The sequence below is a fragment of the Choloepus didactylus genome, chromosome 4 (genome assembly GCF_015220235.1).
Source record: "Choloepus didactylus isolate mChoDid1 chromosome 4, mChoDid1.pri, whole genome shotgun sequence".
Lineage (NCBI taxonomy): Eukaryota > Metazoa > Chordata > Mammalia > Pilosa > Megalonychidae > Choloepus > Choloepus didactylus.
Window position 1 is genome coordinate 34,287,164 of NC_051310.1, and position 21,549 is coordinate 34,308,712.

The window sequence follows — 21,549 nt, forward strand, 5'->3', positions numbered from 1 at the left end:
CCAGGTGAAAGAGATAATAGCCTAAAGCACATATCTTTAAATACTCTATACTGAGACTGACAAAATGTGGGGGCTGGAGAAAGTCCTTAAAAAGGGATTTTTTTCTTTTTTCCTCCTTTTTAAAATAACTATTCTAAATAGCTCTTTACAGAAAGCCTCAGATATTTGTAACTGGCCTCTGGACTCAAGCAACAGTGAGCTAAGATAGGTGTGACAGACAAAGGAACGAACCTAGGGGGGGAGACAATTTCCTAAAGGGCGTAACTTCCCCAAGAAAAGGGGGACATGGTCCAGCACAAGTGTCAGCCCTCCTTCAACGAACTCAGATGCTAGGGGCTGGAAAACAGAAACCAGTTTCAGTCAGCCACACTCTCGACAGGGACAGAGTCTGCAGAGAACTAAAGGCACCGCACCTCTTTACAATGGTGGGGAGCTGTGGGCTGACAAGCGCCACCTACTGAACAGGATAGGAAAAGCACAGAGTCCAGAGGACTCACAGGAGGGTTTCATTCTCAGGGAAACTCCATATCCTCCTGAAACCTGGGCCTCTCTGGACTGGGAAAACCTGATTGGGGTTGGCCATATCTGGGGAGACCCTCTCACAAAAAAGTTACATAGAGGCAGGGCAAGAAACAGAAAAATAAGAGGTGAAAAATTCTGATCAACTAAATAGAAGCTAAGTTAGAGGTCTAGAATAAGTTGAACTGAACACAAAAAGTTAGAGAACAAACCCAACCAACAAGAAAACCCTAGGTAAAAGAGTGAAAGTGAGCTCCAGAATAAACTAATCAAGAAAGTCAGATGCCTAGACAACTTAAGATAATGAGCCACACTAGGAAACAGCAAAATATGGACCAGCCAAAGGAACAAACTAATAGTTCAACTGAGATACATGAGATGAGACAATTATTTAAAGATGCTCAAACAAGTCTCCTTAAGTCAATTCAAAAATCAATTCAATGAACGGAGGGAAGATACAGCAAAAGAGATGAAGCATATTAAGACAACACTGGATGACCATAAAGAAGAATTCATAAGCATGAAAAAACAAATGGCAGAACTAATGAGAATGAAACGCACAATAAAAGAGATGAAAACACTATGGAGGTATACAACAGTAGACTTGAACAGGCAGAAGAAAGGATTAGTGAACTGGAAGACAAGACATTTGAATTCACACACACAAAAGAATAGATAGGGAAAAGAATGGAAAAATACAAGCGGGGATTTAGATGACATCATGAAGCACACGAATATACATGTTATGGGTGTCCCAGAAGGAGACAAGAAGGGAAAAGGGGCAGAAATAATAATAGAAGAAATAGTCACTGAAAATTTTCCGACACTTATGAAAGACACAAAATTACAGATTCAAGAAGTACAGCATACCCCAAAGAGAATAGATCTCAATAGACCTACTCCAAGATATTTACTGATCAGATTCTCCAATCTCAAAGACAAAGAGAAAATTCTGAAAGCAGCAAGAGAAAAGCGATGCATCACATACAAAGGAAGCTCGATAAGACTATGTACAGATTTCTCTGCAGAAACCATGGAGGCAAGAAGGCAGTGGTATGATATATTTAAGATACTGTAAGAGAAAAACTGCCAACCACGAATTCTATAGCTGGCAAAACTGTCTTTCAAAAATGAGGGAGGAGGCGGGGCAAGATGGCAGACTGGTGAGCTGTATGTTTTAGTTACTCCTCCAGGAAAGTAGGTAGAAAGCCAGGAACTGCGTGGACTGGACACCACAGAGCAATCTGACTTTGGGCATACTTCATACAACACTCATGAAAATGTGGAACTGCTGAGATCAGCGAAATCTGTAAGTTTTTGCGGCCAGGGGACCCGCGCCCCTCCCTGCCAGGCTCAGTCCCGTGGGAGGAGGGGCTGTCAGCTCCGGGAAGGAGAAGGGAGAACTGCAGTGGCAGCCCTTATCGGAAACTCATTCTACTGATCCAAACTCCAACCATAGATAGACTGAGACCAGACACTAGAGAATCTGAGAGCAGCCAGCCCAGCACAGAGGAGACAGGCATAGAAAAAAAACAACACGAAAAACTCCAAATTAAAGCGGAGGATTTTTGGAGTTCTGGTGAACATAGAAAGGGGAAGGGCCCTGAGGCGCATATGCAAATCCTGAAGAAAAGCTGATCTCTCTGCCCTGTGGACCTTTCCTTAATGGCCCTGGTTGCTTTGTCTCTTAGCATTTCAATAACCCATTAGATCTCTGAGGAGGGCCCGTTTTTTTTTATTTTTTTTTTTTTTTTTAATCCTTTTTTCTTTTTCTAAAACAATTACTCTAAGAAGCCCAATACAGAAAGCTTCAAAGACTTGCTATTTGGGCAGGTCAAGTCAAGAGCAGAACGAGGAGAGCTCTGAGACAAAACGCAATAATCCAGTGGCTGAGAAAATTCACTAAACACCACAACTTCCCAAGAAAAGGGGGGTGTCCGCTCACAGCCATCATCCTGGTGGACAGGAAACACTCCTGCCCATCGCCAGCCCCATAGCCCAGAACTGCCCCAGACAACCCAGTGTGACGGAAGTGCTTCAAATAACAGGCACACACCACAAAACTGGGCGTGGACATTAGCCTTCCCTGCAACCTCAGCTGATTGTTCCAGAGTTGGGAAGGTAGAGCAGTGTGAATTAACAAAGCCCCATTCAGCCATCATTTCAGCAGACTGAGAGCCTCCCTACACAGCCCAGCAGCCCAGAACTGCCCTGGGGGGATGGCACTCACCTGTGACATAGCACAGTCATCCCTCAACAGAGGACCCGGGGTGCACAGCCTGGAAGAGGGGCCCACTTGCAAGTCTCAGGAGCCATACGCCAATACCAAGGACTTGTGGGTCAGTGGCAGAGACAAACTGTGGCAGGACTGAACTGAAGGATTAGACTATTGCAGCAGCTTTAAAACTCTAGGATCACCAGGGAGATTTGATTGTTAGAGCCACCCCCCCCTCCCTGACTGCCCAGAAACACGCCCCATATACAGGGCAGGCAACACCAACTACACACGCAAGCTTGGTACACCAATTGGACCCCACAAGACTCACTCCCCACTCACCAAAAAGGCTAAGCAGGGGAGAACTGGCTTGTGGAGAACAGGTGGCTCGTGGACGCCACCTGCTGGTTAGTTAGAGAAAGTATACTCCACGAAGCTGTAGAACTGATAAATTAGAGATAAGGACTTCAATTGGTCTACAAATCCTAAAAGAACCCTATCAAGTTCAGCAAATGCCACGAGGACAAAAACAACAGAAAATTATAAAGCATATGAAAAAAACCAGACGATATGGATAACCCAAGCCCAAGCACCCAAACCAAAAGACCAGAAGAGACACAGCACCTAGAGCAGCTACTCAAAGAACTAAAGATGAACAATGAGACCATAGTACGGGAGATAAAGGAAATCAAGAAGACCCTAGAAGAGCATAAAGAAGACATTGCAAGACTAAATAAAAAAATGGATGATCTTATGGAAATTAAAGAAACTGTTGACCAAATTAAAAAGATTCTGGACACTCATAGTACAAGACTAGAGGAAGTTGAACAACGAATCAGTGACCTGGAAGATGACAGAATGGAAAATGAAAGCATAAAAGAAAGAATGGGGAAAAAACTGAAAAAATCGAAATGGACCTCAGGGATATGATAGATAATATGAAACGTCCGAATATAAGACTCATTGGTGTCCCAGAAGGGGAAGAAAAGGGTAAAGGTCTAGGAAGAGTATTCAAAGAAATTGTTGGGGAAAACTTCCCAAATCTTCTAAACAACATAAACACACAAATCATAAATGCTCAATGAACTCCAAATAGAATAAATCCAAATAAACCCACTCCGAGACATATACTGATCACACTATCAAACACAGAAGAGAAGGAGCAAGTTCTGAAAGCAGCAAGAGAAAAGCAATTCACCACATACAAAGGAAACACCATAAGACTAAGTACTGACTACTCAGCAGCCACCATGGAGGCAAGAAGGCAGTGGCACGATATATTTAAAATTCTGAGTGAGAAAAATTTCCAGCCAAGAATACTTTATCCAGCAAAGCTCTCCTTCAAATTTGAGGGAGAGCTTAAATTTTTCACAGACAAACAAATGCTGAGAGAATTTGCTAACAAGAGACCTGCCCTACTGGAGATACTCAAGGGAGCCCTACAGACAGAGAAACAAAGAAAGGACAGAGAGACTTGGAGAAAGGTTCAGTACTAAAGAGATTCGGTATGGGTACAATAAAGGATATTAATACACAGAGGGGAAAAATATGACAAACATAAACCAAAGGATAAGATGGCTGATTCAAGAAATGCCTTCACGGTTATAACGCTGAATGTAAATGAATTAAACTCCCCAATTAAAAGATATAGATTCGCAGAATGGATCAAAAAAAATGAACCATCAATATGTTGCATACAAGAGACTCATCTTAGACACAGGGACACAAAGAAACTGAAAGTGAAAGGATGGAAAAAAATATTTCATGCAAGCTACAGCCAAAAGAAAGCAGGTGTAGCAATATTAATCTCAGATAAAATAGACTTCAAATGCAGGGATGTTTTGAGAGACAAAGAAGGCCACTACGTACTAATAAAAGGGGCAATTCAGCAAGAAGAAATAACAATCGTAAATGTCTATGCACCCAATCAAGGTGTCACAAAATACATGAGAGAAACACTGGCAAAACTAAAGGAAGCAATTGATGTTTCCACAATAATTGTGGGAGACTTCAACACATCACTCTCTCCTATAGATAAATCAACCAGACAGAAGACCAATACGGAAATTGAAAACCTAAACAATCTGATAAATGAATTAGATTTAACAGACATATACAGGACATTACATCCCAAATCACCAGGATACACATACTTTTCTAGCGCTCATGGAACTTTCTCCAGAATAGATCATATGCTGGGACATAAAACAAGCCTCAATAAATTTAAAAAGATTGAAATTATTCAAAGCACATTCTCTGACCACAATGGAATACAATTAGAAGTCAATAACCACCAGAGACTTAGAAAATTCACAAATACCTGGAGGTTAAACAACACACTCCTAAATAATCAGTGGGTTAAAGAAGAAATAGCAAGAGAAATTGCTAAATATATAGAGACGAATGAAAATGAGAACACAACATACCAAAACCTATGGGATGCAGCAAAAGCAGTGCTGAGGGGGAAATTTACAGCACTAAACGCATATATTAAAAAGGAAGAAAGAGCCAAAATCAAAGAACTAATGGATCAACTGAAGAAGCTAGAAAATGAACAGCAAACCAATCCTAAACCAAGTACAAGAAAAGAAATAACAAAGATTAAAGCAGAAATAAATGACATAGAGAACAAAAAAACAATAGAGAGGATAAATATCACCAAAAGTTGGTTCTTTGAGAAGATCAACAAGATTGACAAGCCCCTAGCTAGACTGACAAAATCAAAAAGAGAGAAGACCCATATAAACAAAATAATGAATGAAAAAGGTGACATAACTGCAGATCCTGAAGAAATCAAAAAAATTATAAGAGGATACTATGAACAACTGTATGGCAACAAACTGGATAATGTAGAGGAAATGGACAATTTCCTGGAAACATATGAACAACCTAGACTGACCAGAGAAGAAATAGAAGACCTCAACCAACCCATCACAAGCAAAGAGATCCAATCAGTCATCAAAAATCTTCCCACAAACAAATGCCCAGGGCCAGATGGCTTCACAGGGGAATTCTACCAAACTTTCCAGAAAGAACTGACACCAATCTTACTCAAACTCTTTCAAAACATTGAAGAAAATGGAACACTACCTAACTCATTTTATGAAGCTAACATCAATCTATTACCAAAACCAGGCAAAGATGTTACAAAAAAGGAAAACTACCGGCCAATCTCCCTAATGAATATACATGCAAAAATCCTCAACAAAATACTTGCAAATCGAATCCAAAGACAGATTAAAAAAATTATACACCATGACCAAGTGGGGTTTATTCCAGGCATGCAAGGATGGTTCAACATAAGAAAATCAATCAATGTATTACAACACATTAACAAGTCAAAAGGGAAAAATCAATTGATCATCTCAATAGATGCTGAAAAAGCATTTGACAAAATCCAACATCCCTTTTTGATAAAAACACTTCAAAAGGTAGGAATTGAAGGAAACTTCCTCAACATGATAAAGAGCATATATGAAAAACCCACAGCCAGCATAGTACTCAATGGTGAGAGACTGAAAGCCTTCCCTCTAAGATCAGGAACAAGACAAGGATGCCCGCTATCACCACTGTTATTCAACATTGTGCTGGAAGTGCTAGCCAGGGCAATCCGGCAAGACAAAGAAATAAAAGGCATCCAAATTGGAAAAGAAGAAGTAAAACTGTCATTGTTTGCAGATGATATGATCTTATATCTAGAAAACCCTGAGAAATCGACGATACAGCTACTAGAGCTAATAAACAAATTTAGCAAAGTAGCGGGATACAAGGTTAATGCACATAAGTCAGTAATGTTTCTATATGCTAGAAATGAACAAACTGAAGAGACACTCAAGAAGAAGATGCCATTTTCAACAGCAACTAAAAAAATCAAGTACCTAGGAATAAACTTAACCAAAGATGTAAAAGACCTATACAAAGAAAACTACATAACTCTACTAAAAGAAATAGAAGGGGACCTTAAAAGATGGAAAAATATTCCATGTTCATGGATAGGAAGGCTAAATGTCATTAAGATGTCAATTCTACCCAAACTCATCTACAGATTCAATGCAATCCCAATCAAAATTCCAACAACCTACTTTGCAGACTTGGAAAAGCTAGTTATCAAATTTATTTGGAAAGGGAAGATGCCTCGAATTGCTAAAGACACTCTAAAAAAGAAAAACGAAGTGGGAGGACTTATACTCCCTGACTTTGAAGCTTATTATAAAGCCACAGTTGCCAAAACAGCATGGTACTGGCACAAAGATAGACATATAGATCAATGAAATCGAATTGAGAATTCGGAGATAGACCCTCAGATCTATGGCCGACTGATCTTTGATAAGGCCCCCAAAGTCACTGAACTGAGTCATAATGGTCTGTTCAACAAATGGGGCTGGGAGAGTTGGATATCCATATCCAAAAGAATGAAAGAGGACCCCTACCTCACCCCCTACACAAAAATTAACTGAAAATGGACCAAAGATCTCAATATAAAAGAAAGTACCACAAAACTCCTAGAAGATAATGTAGGAAAACATCTTCAAGACCTTGTATTAGGCGGCCACTTCCTAGACTTTACACCCAAAGTACAAGCAACAAAAGAGAAAATAGATAAATGGGAACTCCTCAAGCTTAGAAGTTTCTGCACCTCAAAGGAATTTCTCAAAAAGGTAAAGAGGCAGTCAACTCAATGGGAAAAAATTTTTGGAAACCATGTATCTGACAAAAGACTGGTATCTTGCATATACAAAGAAATCCTACAACTCAATGACAATAGTACAGTCAGCCCAATTATAAAATGGGCAAAAGATATGAAAAGACAGTTCTCTGAAGAGGAAATACAAATGGCCAAGAAACACATGAAAAAATGTTCAGCTTCACTAGCTATTAGAGAGATGCAAATTAAGACCACAATGAGATACCATCTAACACCAGTTAGAATGGCTGCCATTAAACAAACAGGAAACTACAAATGCTGGAGGGGATGTGGAGAAATTGGAACTCTTATTCATTGTTGGTGGGACTGTATAATGGTTCAGCCACTCTGGAAGTCAGTCTGGCAGTTCCTTAGAAAACTAGATATAGAGTTACCATTCGATCCAGCGATTGCACTTCTCGGTATATACCCGGAAGATCGGAAAGCAGTGACACGAACAGATATCTGCACGCCAATGTTCATAGCAGCATTATTCACAATTGCCAAGAGATGGAAACAACCCAAATGTCCTTCAACAGATGAGTGGATAAATAAAATGTGGTATATACACACGATGGAATACTACGCGGCAGTAAGAAGGAACGATCTCGTGAAACATATGACAACATGGATGAACCTTGAAGATATAATGCTAAGCGAAATAAGCCAGGCACAAAAAGAGAAATATTATATGCTACCACTAATGTGAACTTTGAAAAATGTAAAACAAATGGCTTATAATGTAGAATGTAGGGGAACTAGCAATAGAGAGCAATTAAGGAAGGGGGAACAATAATCCAAGAAGAACAGATAAGCTATTTAACGTTCTGGGGATGCCCAGGAATGACTATGGTCTGTTAATTTCTGATGGATATAGTAGGAGCAAGTTCACAGAAATGTTGCTATATTAGGTAACTTTCTTGGGGTAAAGTAGGAACATGTTGGAAGTTAAGCAGTTATCTTAGGTTAGTTGTCTTTTTCTTACTCCCTTGTTATGGTCTCTTTGAAATGTTCTTTTATTGTATGTTTGTTTTCTTTTTAACTTTTTTTTCATACAGTTGATTTAAAAAAGAAGGGAAAGTTAAAAAAAAAAAAAAGAAGGAAAAAAAAAAGATGCAGTGCCCCCTTGAGGAGCCTGTGGAGAATGCAGGGGTATTCGCCTAACCCACCTCCATGGTTGCTAACATGACCACAGACATAGGGGACTGGTGGTTTGATGGGTTGAGCCCTCTACCACAGGTTTTACCCTTGGGAAGACGGTTGCTGCAAAGGAGAGGCTAGGCCTCCCTATGGTTGTGCCTAAGAGCCTCCTCCCAAATGCCTCTTTGTTGCTCAGATGTGGCCCTGTCTCTCTAGCTAAGCCAACTTGAAAGGTGAAATCACTGCCCTCCCCCCTACGTGGGATCAGACACCCAGGGGAGTGAATCTCCCTGGCAACGTGGAATATGACTCCCGGGGAGGAATGTAGACCTGGCATCGTGGGACGGAGAACATCTTCTTGACCAAAAGGGGGATGTGAAAGGAAATGAAATAAGCTTCAGTGGCAGAGAGAATCCAAAAGGAGCCGAGAGGTCACTCTGGTGGGCACTCTTACGCACACTTTAGACAACCCTTTTTAGGTTCTAAAGAATTGGGGTAGCTGGTGGTGGATACCTGAAACTATCAAACTACAACCCAGAACCCATGAATCTCGAAGACAGTTGTATAAAAATGTAGCTTATGAGGGGTGACAATGGGATTGGGAAAGCCATAAGGACCACACTCCACTTTGTCTAGTTTATGGATGGATGAGTAGAAAAATAGGGGAAGGAAACAAACAGACAAAGGTACCCAGTGTTCTTTTTTACTTCAATTGCTCTTTTTCACTCTAATTATTATTCTTGTTATTCTTGTGTGTGTGCTAATGAAGGTGTCAGGGATTGATTTGGGTGATGAATGTACAACTATGTAATGGTACTGTGAACAATCGAAAGTACGATTTGTTTTCTATGACTGCGTGGTATATGAATATATCTCAATAAAATGAAGATAAAAAAAAATGAGGGAGAGATTAAAATATTTTCAGACAAGCAGACACTGAGAGAGCTTGTGAATAAGAGACCAGCACTACAAGAAATACTAAAGGGGGTGCTACAGGCTGAGAGGAAAAGACAAGAGATAGAGGTTTGGAAAAGAGTATAGAAATGAAGACTATCAGGAAGGGTAAAAGGGAAAAGAGATAAAAATACAATATCATATAAAATCCAAAAGACAAAATGGTAGAAAAAGTACTGCCCTTTCAGTAATAACACTAAATGTTAAGGGAATAAACTCCCCAGTAAAAAGACATAGACTGGCAGAATGGATTTAAAAAACAGGATCCATCTATATGCTGTCTACAAAAAACTCACTTTTGACACAAGGACAAAAATAGGTTGAAGGAGAAAGGTTGGAAAAGATATTTCATGCAAACAACAACCATAAAAAAGCGGGAGTAGCTATATTAATATCAGACAAATTAGACTTCAAAAGTAAAATGATTAAAAGAGAGAAAGAAGGACACTATATATTAATAAAAGGGTAAATTCATCAAGAAAACATAACAATCATAAATATTTATGCACCAAGCCAGAGTGCCCCAAAATACATGAGGCAAACACTGAGAACACTGAAAGGAGAAGTAGATACTTCTACAATAATAGGTGGAGACTTCAAAACACCACTCTCAACAATGGATAGAACATTTAGACAGAGGATCAATAAGGAAATGGAGATGTTGAATTGTACGATAAATGAACTAGACCTGACAGACATTTACAGAACACTATACCCCATAACAGCAGGAAACACATTTTTCTCAACTGCTCATGGGACATTCTCTATGATAGACCACATGGTGGGTCACAAAGCAAGTCTCAACAAATTTAAAAATACTGATATTAAACAAAACACTTTCTTGGATCATAATGGAATAAAGCTGGAAATAACAGGCAGAAGGTCATAAAATTCACAAATATGTGGAAGCTAAACAACACACTCTTCGAACACCAGTAGATAAAGGAAGAAATTACAAGAGAAATTAGCAAATACCTGGAGGAAAATAACAATGAAAACACAACATATCAAAACTTATGGGATGCAGCAAAGGCAGTGCTGAAGGAGAAATTTATTGCCCTAATTGCCTATATTAAAAGAGAGAGCAAAAATTGAGTAATTAACTGTTCACCTGGAGAAACTAGAGAAAAAAAACAGCAAACTAACCCCAAAGCAAACAGAAGGAAAGAAATAATAAAGATTAGAGCATAAATAAATGAAATTGAGAACAGAAAAACAATAGAGAGAATCAACAAAATCAGAAGTTGGTTCTTTGAGAAAATCAATAAAATTGATGGACCATTAGCTAGGCTAACATAAGAGAGAGAGCCAGAGAGACAGAGAGACAGAGAGCGCAGATGCAAATAAATACAGTCAGAAGTGGGAAAGGAGATGTAACTACTGACCCTGCAGAAATAAAGGAGACAATGAGAAGATACTATGAGCAACAACATGCTAATAAACTAGACAACTTAGACGAAATGGACAGCTTCCTAGAAAATCATAAACAACCAACATTGACTCGAGAAGAACTACACAACCTCAACAAACCAATTGCAAGTAAAGAGATTGAGTTAGTCATCAAAAAGCTCCCAAAAGGGTAATCTCAATGTTATGGGAATGCTCAGGAATGATTATGGTTTGTAAACCTTCTTGGATATAGTAAGATCAAGTTGGAAGCAATAGAGTTATTTTAGGTTTTTTTTTTTCTCTTATTCCTTTGTTTTCTTAGGGGTTGTTAATTTTCTTGGGGTATGGAAGGAACATGTTGGAAGCAATGTAGTTATTTTAGATTATTTGTTTTTCTTACTCCTCTGTTTGGACATGGTTTATTAATTTTCTTGGGGTATGGTAGGAACATATTGGAAGCAAAGTAGTTATTTTAGGTTATTTGTTTTCCTTAATCCATTGCTTTGTTTGAAATGTTGTGGGGTTTTTTTGGTTGTTGTTTGCCTGTTTGTTTTTAATTTTTTGATAAACAAAGTTAAAAAATTGAAAAAAAATCAGTAGAAAAATGGGAGTAAAAACTAAATGACAAATAGGGTGGGATGGGGGGATGGTTTGGGTATTCTTTTTTTCACTTTTATTTTTTATTCTTATTCTGATTCTTTCTGATGTAAGGAAAATGTTCAGAAATAGATTGTGGTGATGAACGCGTAACTATATGATCATACTGTGAACAGTTGATTGTATACCATGTATGACTGTATGGTTTGTGAATATATTTCAATAAAACTGAATTAAAAAAAAAAAAAAAAAAAAAAGCTCCCAAAAAAGAAAACCCCAGGATCAGATGGCTTCACATGTGAATTCTATCAAGCATTCAAGAAAGAGTTAGTACCAATCCTGCTCAAACTCTTCAAAAAAACTGGAGAGGAGAGAAAGTTATCTAACTCATTCTATGAAGCCAACATCACCCTAATACCAAAGTCACACAAAGATACCACAAAAAAAGAAAATTACAGACCAATCTCTTTAATGAATACAGATGCAAAAATCCTCAAAAAAATAACTCACAAATCGAATCCAGCAGTACAATAAAAGAATTATACACCATGACCAGGTGAGATTTATTCCAGGTAGGCAAGGCTGGTTCACACAAGAAAATCAATTAATGTAATCACCACATCAATCAATCAAAGCAAAAGAAGCACATGATCATCTCGATCAATGCAGAAAAGGCATTTGACAAAATCCAACATCCTGTCTTGATGAAAACACTTCAAATGATAGAAATAGAAGGGAACTTTCTTAATATGATAAAGGCAATATATGAAAAACCCACAGCTAACATCATACTCAATGGGGAAGACTGAAAGCTTTCCTTCTAACTTCAAGAACAAGACAGGGATGCCCACTGTCACCACTGTTATTCAACATTGTGCTGGAAGTTCTAGCTAGAGCAATTAGGCAAGAAAAAGAAATAAAAGACATCCAAATTAGAGAGGAAAAAGTAAAACTTTCAATGTTTGCAGATAACATGATTCTATATGTAGAAAATCCAAAAAATCTACAGCAAAGCTACTAGAACTAATCAATGAATACATAAAAGTGGCAGATTACAAACACACAAAATCTGTAGTGTTCCTATACACAAGTAATGTGCAATAAGAGGAGGAAATCAAGAAAAAAATTCCATTTACAATAGCAACCAAAAGAACCAAGTATTTAGGAATAAACTTAACAAAGGCCACAAAAGGCCTATATAGAGAAAACTACAAGAAACTCCTAAAAGAAATCAAACAGGACCTAAAAAAAAAAAAAAAAAAAAAGGAAGAACATACTGTGTTCATGGATTGGAAGAGTAAATATAGTTAAGATGGCAATTCTACCTAACCTGATTTATAGATTCAATGCAATACCAATTAAAACCCCAACAACTTACTTTGTAGAAATAGAAAAACCAATAACCAAATTTATTTGGAAGGGCAAGGTGCCCCAAATAGCCAAAAATATCTTGAGAAAGAAGAACAAAAGTAGGAGGTCTCATACTACCTGACTTTGAAACATATTACAAAGCTATAGTGGTCAAAACAGCATGGTGCTGCATAAGGACAGATAAACGGACCAATGGAATCGAACTGAGTATTCAGAAATAGACCCTCACTTCTACGGACAACTGATCTTTGATAAGGCAGTCAAGCCAAAGCAACTGGGACAGAGCAGCCTCTTCAATAAATGGTGTTTGGAGAACTGGATATCCATTGCTAAAAGAATGAAAGAGGATTCCTACCTCACACCTTATACAAAAATTTATTCAAAATGGATCAAAGACCTAAACATTAATACTTAGACCATAAGACTCCTAGAAGAAAATGTAGGGCAATATCTTAAAGATTTTGTGATAGGAGGTGGTTTCCTAGACCTTACACCCAAAGCATGAGCAACCAAAGAAATAGATAAATGGGGTTTCCTCAAAATTGAACACTTTTGTACATCAAAGGACTTTGTCAGAAAAGTAAAAAGGCAGCCAACGCAACGGGAGACAATATTTAGAAACCACATATCAGATAAGAGTTTAATAACCTGAATATATAAAGGGATTCTACAACTCAACAACAGAGAGACAAACAACCCAATTAAGAAACAGGCAAAAGACATGGACAGTTTTCTGAAGAGGAAATAAATATAAATGGCTCAAAAACATATGAAAAAATGCTCAACTTCACTGGCTGTTAGGGGAATGCAAATCAAAACCACAATGCGGTATCATCTCACACCTATCAGAATGGCCATTATTCAAAAAACAGAAAATTACAAGTGCTGGAAAGGATGTGGAGAAAGAGGCACACTTATTCACTGTTGGTGGGAATGTAGAACAGTACAGCCACTCTGGAAGGCACTGTGGCAGTTCCTCAGGAAGCTAAGTATAGATGTGCCATATAACCCAGCTATCCATTACTAGGTATATACTCAGAGGAACTGAAAGTTAAGACACGAACAGACATTTGTGAACCAGTGTTTATAGCAGCATTATTCACAATTGCCAAGAGATGGAAACAGCCCAAATGTCCAGCAACGGACAAGTGGATAAACAAACTGTGGTATATGCACACAATGGAATATTACGCATATAATAACGTAGATGAACCTTGAGGACACTGTGTTGAGTGAAGTCAGCCAGAAACAAAAGGACAGATACTGTATAGTATCACTAATATTAACTAACATTAATGAGCCAACTTTGAGAGTTAAAAGCTGATAACACAGGTTATTAGGAGACAGAAAGAGGGTAGAGATCGGGCATTTGATGCTGAAGGACTACAGAATATTCAACAGTATTGATTGTATAGATTCAGAAATAGATAGCGTAATACTTTGTGATGGTAGCACAATATTGTAAGTACACTGAACAAAGATGTCTGTGAGTAAAGCTGAAAGGAGATAAAGACAGACAATAAAGCCTGGGACTGTATAACTGAGCAAAAACTAGAGTGGTCAATGAGTGTGACAAAATGTACAAATATAAAAATGTTTTCACATGTGGGAAAATGAATGTCAACCATGCAAAGTGCTGAAAAAGAGATGGTATTGGGGAAAATATATAATTAAAGCAAACTGGAGTCTATGGTCAACAGTAACATTGTAATATGCATCCATTAAATGTAACAAAGGCAACATACCAAAGCTAAATGTGTATGACAGGAGGATAAAAGGGAGGGATATGGGATTCTTGGTAGTGGTGTTGTTGTCTGACCTTACTATTATATTGTATGATATTTTACTTTTCTTTTTATTATCTTTCTTATTTTTTTTTTAATTTTTTTTTCATAGTAATCAATATGTTCAAGTGCTGATTGTGGTGATAAATGCACAACTACATGATGATACCGTGAACAACTGATTGTACCCTGTAGATAATTGTATGGTACGTGAATATATCTCTATAAAATTGTAGGAAAAAACATAAAAGGGGATAAAAGTACTGGAGAAAACATGGAGAGAGGGAAGTACCTATTTACAGTTTATGGGGATGTAGAATGGTGTAGCCTATTTGGAGGGCAGTGTGGTGGTTCCACAAGAAACTAAGTACGTGGGTGCATAAAGTCCTGCAACCACATTATGGGGTATATACTTGGAAGATATGAGAGCAGGGACATGAATGGACATTTGCACACTGGTGTTTGTGGAGGCAGTTTTCATGATTTACAACGGATGGAGGTGGCCTAAAAGGGTACAGCAACTGATGAACAGAATGACGAACTGTGGTGTATGCATACAATGGAATACTGAGCAACTGCAAGAACGAGTGAAGGTGTCAGACATGCAACAGGGTAAATGGATCCTGCAGACAGCATTTTGAGTGAACAGTGCCAGAAACAAAGGCAAACACTATAATGCCTCACCAATGTGGACTAACTACAATGTGTAAACTCAGAATTGAACCTTAGAACATAGCTTATCAGGGGGACACTTATTGTAATGGTCCCTAGATTGTAAGCTCTTACAGCAGTCACATCTATTCCTGAATTGTAATGCCTATCTCCAGATTCCGAGATGCTGATCCTTTTGTGTATAACCTGATCGGTCTCTGGAACTTTGGGTATCTGTGTGACAACTAAAACTCAGAGCTAGAGCTCTGGAGACAATGAACATCAGTATTAGAGCATACAGCAACTGTTTAAAAAGCTGAAAAAGAGTCTAGACTTCAATTAGGGATATAAATGAAGCAGACTAGGGCAAATCGTGGCAAACGGTAAAGGACGATACTGACTGTGTTTTAAAACCTCAACTGTTATGTGAGACCAAGGGAAGAGATGTTTATCTGGTGCAGGATCTATATTTTCTGTGGTACGCTAAATAATTCAACTTGTACGGTTCACTAAAACACCATAAATACACGGACCTTTGAATAGGAAGTGAGATCTGGTAGGTTTGTAAAGGTTAGTGCGAAATAGCGACACATCCCAAAGTAATTTGAGCAGAGAATAAAAGTATATATGCAGGGACCCTCTGAGGAGCTGGGCAGAAATGCAGAAACGTTGGACTTCCCCACATAGGTTGTTGCTGATCTTACAAACACTGAGGAATGATGCTTTGGTATGCCAAGCCCTCTACCTTGGGGCTTAATACAAAGGAGAGGGTAGGCCTACCTATTATTGTGCCTAAGGGTCTCCCCCTGACTACCTCTTTGTTGCTCAGATGTGGCCCTCTCTCTCTAGCTAACCCAACTCGGCAGGTAAACTCACTGCCCTCCCCGCTATGTGGGACCAGACAGACTCCCAGGGATGTAAGTCTCCCTGGCAACATAGGATATGACTCCCAGGAATGAGCTTGGACTCAGCATCATGGGATTGAGAACATCTTCTTGACCAAAAAGGGGAGCAAAATGAAACAATATAAAATTTCAGTGGCTGAGAGATTTCAGATGGAGTTGAGAGGTCACTCTGGTGGGCATTCTTATGCACTACATAGATATCCCTTTTTAGAGTTTAGTGCATTGGAATAGCTAGAAGGAAATACCTGAAACTATCAAACTCCAACCCAGTAGCCTTGACTCTTGAAGATGATTGTATAACTATGTAGCTTACAAGGGGTGACAGTGTGATTGTGAAAACCTTGTGGCTCACACTCCCTTTATCCAGTGTATGGATGGATGAGTAGAAAAATGGGGACCCAAGCTAAATGAAATATAGGGTGGGATGGGGGGAATGATTTGGGTGTTCTTTTTTACTTTTATTTTTTATTCTTATTTTTCTTCTTTCTGGTGTAAGGAAAATGTTCAAAAATAGATTGGGGTGAGGAATGCACAACTATACAATGGTACTGTGAACACCTGATTGTATGGTATGTGAATATATCTCAATAAAACGGAATTAAAAAAAAAAAAGCATCATTGGCTTTCACTATGATCACCAACTACTATTTTACTGCTAAGTTCAAAGCATCTGAAACCACTGACCACCCCTTACTTATTGAAACTTTCTTCTCCCTTGGATTCAGGACACTGCTCTCTTCTGATTCTCCTCCTCCTCCTTTCATTCCTTCTCTTCTGCCCAACTATTCAATCATAGGTTTGCTCATGATGGCATCCTCAGATTACTTCCCTTCTCAATTCCACTTCTCTTCTTGAGTGATCTCATGTATTCTCATGGCTGTAATCAATACTATGATGAATATAATCATATTAATATAAGTATTGATTACTATGATGATGATATTTGGTGTTTCCTGGACACCAAATCCATATTTCCAAATGCATTCTAGACGTCTTCACTAGGATATCCCACAGGTAGTCACACTTAACAAAACAGAATTTATCTCTCCCCAAAACCAGTTGGACTTCCTATTATTCTTCATCTTGGAAAATGTTGACCCCATCCACCAGTCTCCAGACTAGAAACACTTTCTTTAACATCTCCAAAAACTAACACATAAGCAGCTCTCTTTCTTTCTCTTATTCTCTTTAACCCAGTGTGGACTCTCTATTTCCATTGTGTGTGTGTGTGTGTGTGTGTGTGTGTGAAAATAAGTATTTGTTTATTGCAAACAAATTTCAGAAAAACATCCTGTTAAAACACAGTTAATTATTACAACAGGATGTCCGTGAACATAAAGTGTGAGGAAGAAGCAAGTTAACAAGTAATACATCCACCTCTTCAGTTATAACCTTGGTTATCCTAGGAAAATTTCTCTCTTTAAATGTACTTTATGGAATTTTCCTGCCTGACTCTATGCTAAAATTTTATCTTTTTTTTGTAAGAAGCTTTGATTATCAATCAAATTGCCATTAAAATAATCTAAAGATACCCATCCAATTTTTTTCAATATTACATATTTGGTGTCCTTTCTGAAAAAGGTTCAGTTTAATACTGAATTTTTTCAACGTGCAAAAATCTAACTCTGCTTTTTTAATCAACTAAAACGGGAAAATGGCAACATTCCAGTAATCAAATGCCAATAAAAACGGCAGCAGTATAAAGATCTAAACAGATCTAAAATACAGCAGATTTGTAATTAAAACACTATGTAATGACTTGTTTTTAGCAAGAACTTTTAGCAAGGAAGTTTAACAGGTAAAAGAAGGAAATAAAATACCGCATTATATTGAATACTAAGGTAAGTATCATATATTAATCTTACACACTAATAACTACTTGCTTTTGAAAAACTAAATAAGCCTAATTTTTAAATTAAATGCCCATTCAACAGAACTGATAGGAACAAACATATTTATGCAAATTTACATCCTAGAATACCAGAGTAAACAGGAGATATTAGTCAAAGATGAACAGGAAAGTTCTATTCTTTTTCGGCATCTGTGTGACCAGGTTGCAAAGGACACGCTTTTCTCTTTGCTTTTCCTAAGCCACTGCTTCCTGCCTCTTCAGGAATTCAATTCTCTTTTTTGGAGTCTTCAGGGAACAGCCTGAAGAACTCTCTGATTCCTTTTTGCCATTAGGGAGTTGGGCTCAAACAAACTGGATTCCCTCCTGCATATTAATTTTCGGCTTTCCGTGAGGAAAGCGACGTGGAGTTAGTGGCAGAGGTGGAAGAAACAAGCACCTTCCTGGGGCTCAAGAAGCCACCACTTTGCGGTAGGCGCCTGGGACATTGTCCGCTTTAGTCCACACCATGTTCAAACTGGAGATGAAAGCAATAAACTGACTTCCCAGCTGTTGGTATTTCACAGGGCAAGGACCTCTCTATTTCCTTTTGAGGTATAATTTACATTTACATATAGTAAAATAGACAGATAGCTCTCAAGTGTACAATTTAATGAGTTCCTGAATATTGCAAACATCCAGGCAACATACACTCCTATCAGAACACGGAACACTTCCATCACCCCAGAAATATCCTTCATGCCCCTTCCTGGTAAATACCCCACCCTACCCCTACCCCTAGACAACCACTATTCTTATTTCTTTCACCACAAATTAGTTTTGCCTATTCTAGAATTTCATATAAATAGAAGCATACAGTATATACTCTTTTGAGTCTGGCTCTTTCATTTAACTTGTTTTTGAGATTCATCCATGTTGTTAACATTTATCAGTTTTTTGTTTTAAGATCGTTTTCCTGAGGTATAAGTTACACACAATAAAATTTACCTTTTTATAGTACACAGTTGGATGAGTTCTAACAAATGTATACAGTTGTTTAACCACCACCACAATAGAGATATAGAACAATTCCATCACAAATGTTCCCTCGTGCCCCTTTGCAGTCCATCTCCACTCCTCATCTCCAAGCAACCACTGATCTGATTTCTGTCTGCTTTCTGCCTTTCATCAGAAAGTGAGATAAATGGAATCACACAGTATGTGGCCCTTGAGGGTGGTTTCTTCCAACTTAGCATTATGCAACTGAGATCTATCTAGGTTGTTGCAGCTATCAATAGTAGTTCACTCCTGAGTACTATTCCATTATATGGACATGCCATAAATTGTTTATCCATTCAACAGGTGATATACATATGGGTTGTTTCCAGTTTGGGGAGATTATGAAAAAAACTGCTATAACATTTGTATACAGGTACTTGTGAGAACATATGGTTTCATACCTCTTGGGTAAATTACTATGAATGGATTGCTGGGTCACATGGTAAGTATAATATATCACTGTGTGCCTCTTACCTCCCAAGTCATTTCTCTGTCACTAGTCTCTTTCCTCTGTACTCCATTCTCCACATGACCAACAAAATTACCTTTCTATAAATCAAAATGTAATTCGAATGTAAGAGCTAAAACTATAAAACTCTTAGAAGAAAGCATAGGGGTAAATCTCCATGACCTAGGATTTGACAAAGGATTCTTAGATAAGTCACTAAAAGTGCAAACAACAAAGGAAAAAAATAGATACCTTGGACCTCACCAAAATTAAAAACGTTTGTGCTTCAAAGGATACCATCAAGAATATGAAAAGACAACCCACAGAATGGGAGAAAAATACTTGCAAATCCCATATCTGACAAGGGACTTAAATCTTACAAGAAAAAGACAAATAATCCAATATAAAAATGGGCAAAGGATCTGAATACACATTTCTCCAAAGACTACACAAATGGCCAATAAGCATATGAAAAGATGCTCAACATCATTAGTCAGAAAACAGCAAGTGTTGAGTAGACTGTGGAGAAATCAGAACCCTCATATACTGCTTATGGGAATGTAAAATGGGAAAAGAGTCTGGCAGTTCCTCAGATGATTCAAAATAAAGTTACCATATGAACCTGTATTCCATTCCCAGGTTTATACCCAAGAGAAATGAAAACATATGTCCATATAGAAACTTGTAAACAAATGTTTATAGCAGCATTATTCAAGACAGCAAAAAGGAAGAACCAACCCAAATGTCAATCAATGGATGAAGGTATAAACAGAATGTTGTATATCCATACAATAGAATATTATTCAACCATAAAAAGGAATAAAGTACCACTACATGCTATAACAGAGATTAATTTTAAAAACATTATGCCACATGAAAGAAGCCAGTCACAAAAGACCACATACTATATAATTCCACTCAAAGCAAAGTTCAGAATAGAGAAATCTATAGCCAGAAAGTAGACTAGTGGTTGTTCAGGGCTGGGGGTGGAGAAAGGAACAGAGGCATAGGAGATGATAGTTAAAGGGTATGGAGTTTCTTTTTTGAGGTGATAAAAATGTTCTAAAATTAAAATTGGGTCCTGCTTGCACAACTCTGTGAATATACCAAGAACCATTAAATTACACACTTTGAATGAATGAATTCTATGGTTTGTGAATTATATCTCAAAAAGCTGTTTAAAAAACTCCCACAAATCTAATAGGCAATGAACTGGGCCAGCACTGGACAATATCACCGTGGTTCCTGGGGGATTTAAAGTTGGTTACTTCTAGTAATGTTGTACATTATTCCCTGTATTGTAATTCTGTCATTCCAGAGCTTTCCATCAAATCATGATAAATGTTGAAGGAAAATAATAGTAATAATCCTGTCACTACCCTGCTCAAAACCTTCCAGTGGCTTTCTGTTATCTATAGGATGAATTTAAATTTGTCAGCTCTTTGTAATATGGTTGAATTTACCTCCAAAGTCTTATCATCTGCTCCCCCCGCCCCATCCTATGTAGGCTACATGCAGTCACAATGAACTTCTTACCATTTGAAAAAATGGCATGTCCTATCATGACACTGTATTCTGTGTATCACATTCCCTCTGCTAGAAACAGCTCTTTGGCTCCACTAGGTATTGCTATATTCCCATAGCACTTAAGTCATTCTACTACTTGTGCTGTCATTTATCATTTCATGCCTGCCCTCTCTACCACTTGAGGGCAAGGGCCATTCCTCATTCATCATTATACACCAAGCAGCCTGAAGTATAACTAGCATATAGGATTGCAATCCAGAAATAATGAGAAGGAAAAAAAAAAAAAAAAAAAAAACACGTTAGAGTGAAAAAAACAGTGCAATTTTTGAGAAAGATGAAATAATTTGCAGCTACTACCCCTAAAATAACCCTGACAATAAGACTTAAGGCCATAAGAGAAATTCTTAAGAATCTTATATGTTAAGGCCATACTGAGGGAAAAAAACTGATAGAAGATGCCCTAAGAAGGGAGAAAAAA

The 21,549-nt window shown here is 38.0% G+C and overlaps 1 protein-coding gene and 1 pseudogene across 15 annotated transcripts in view; both read right to left on the minus strand.

The window, feature by feature from the left end:
- TTLL5 (tubulin tyrosine ligase like 5) overlaps window positions 1–21,549 on the minus strand; it is a 362,097-nt gene that overhangs the window by 268,223 nt on the left and 72,325 nt on the right. The window lies entirely within an intron of this gene.
- On the minus strand, window positions 18,209–18,568 carry LOC119531226 (annotated as a pseudogene).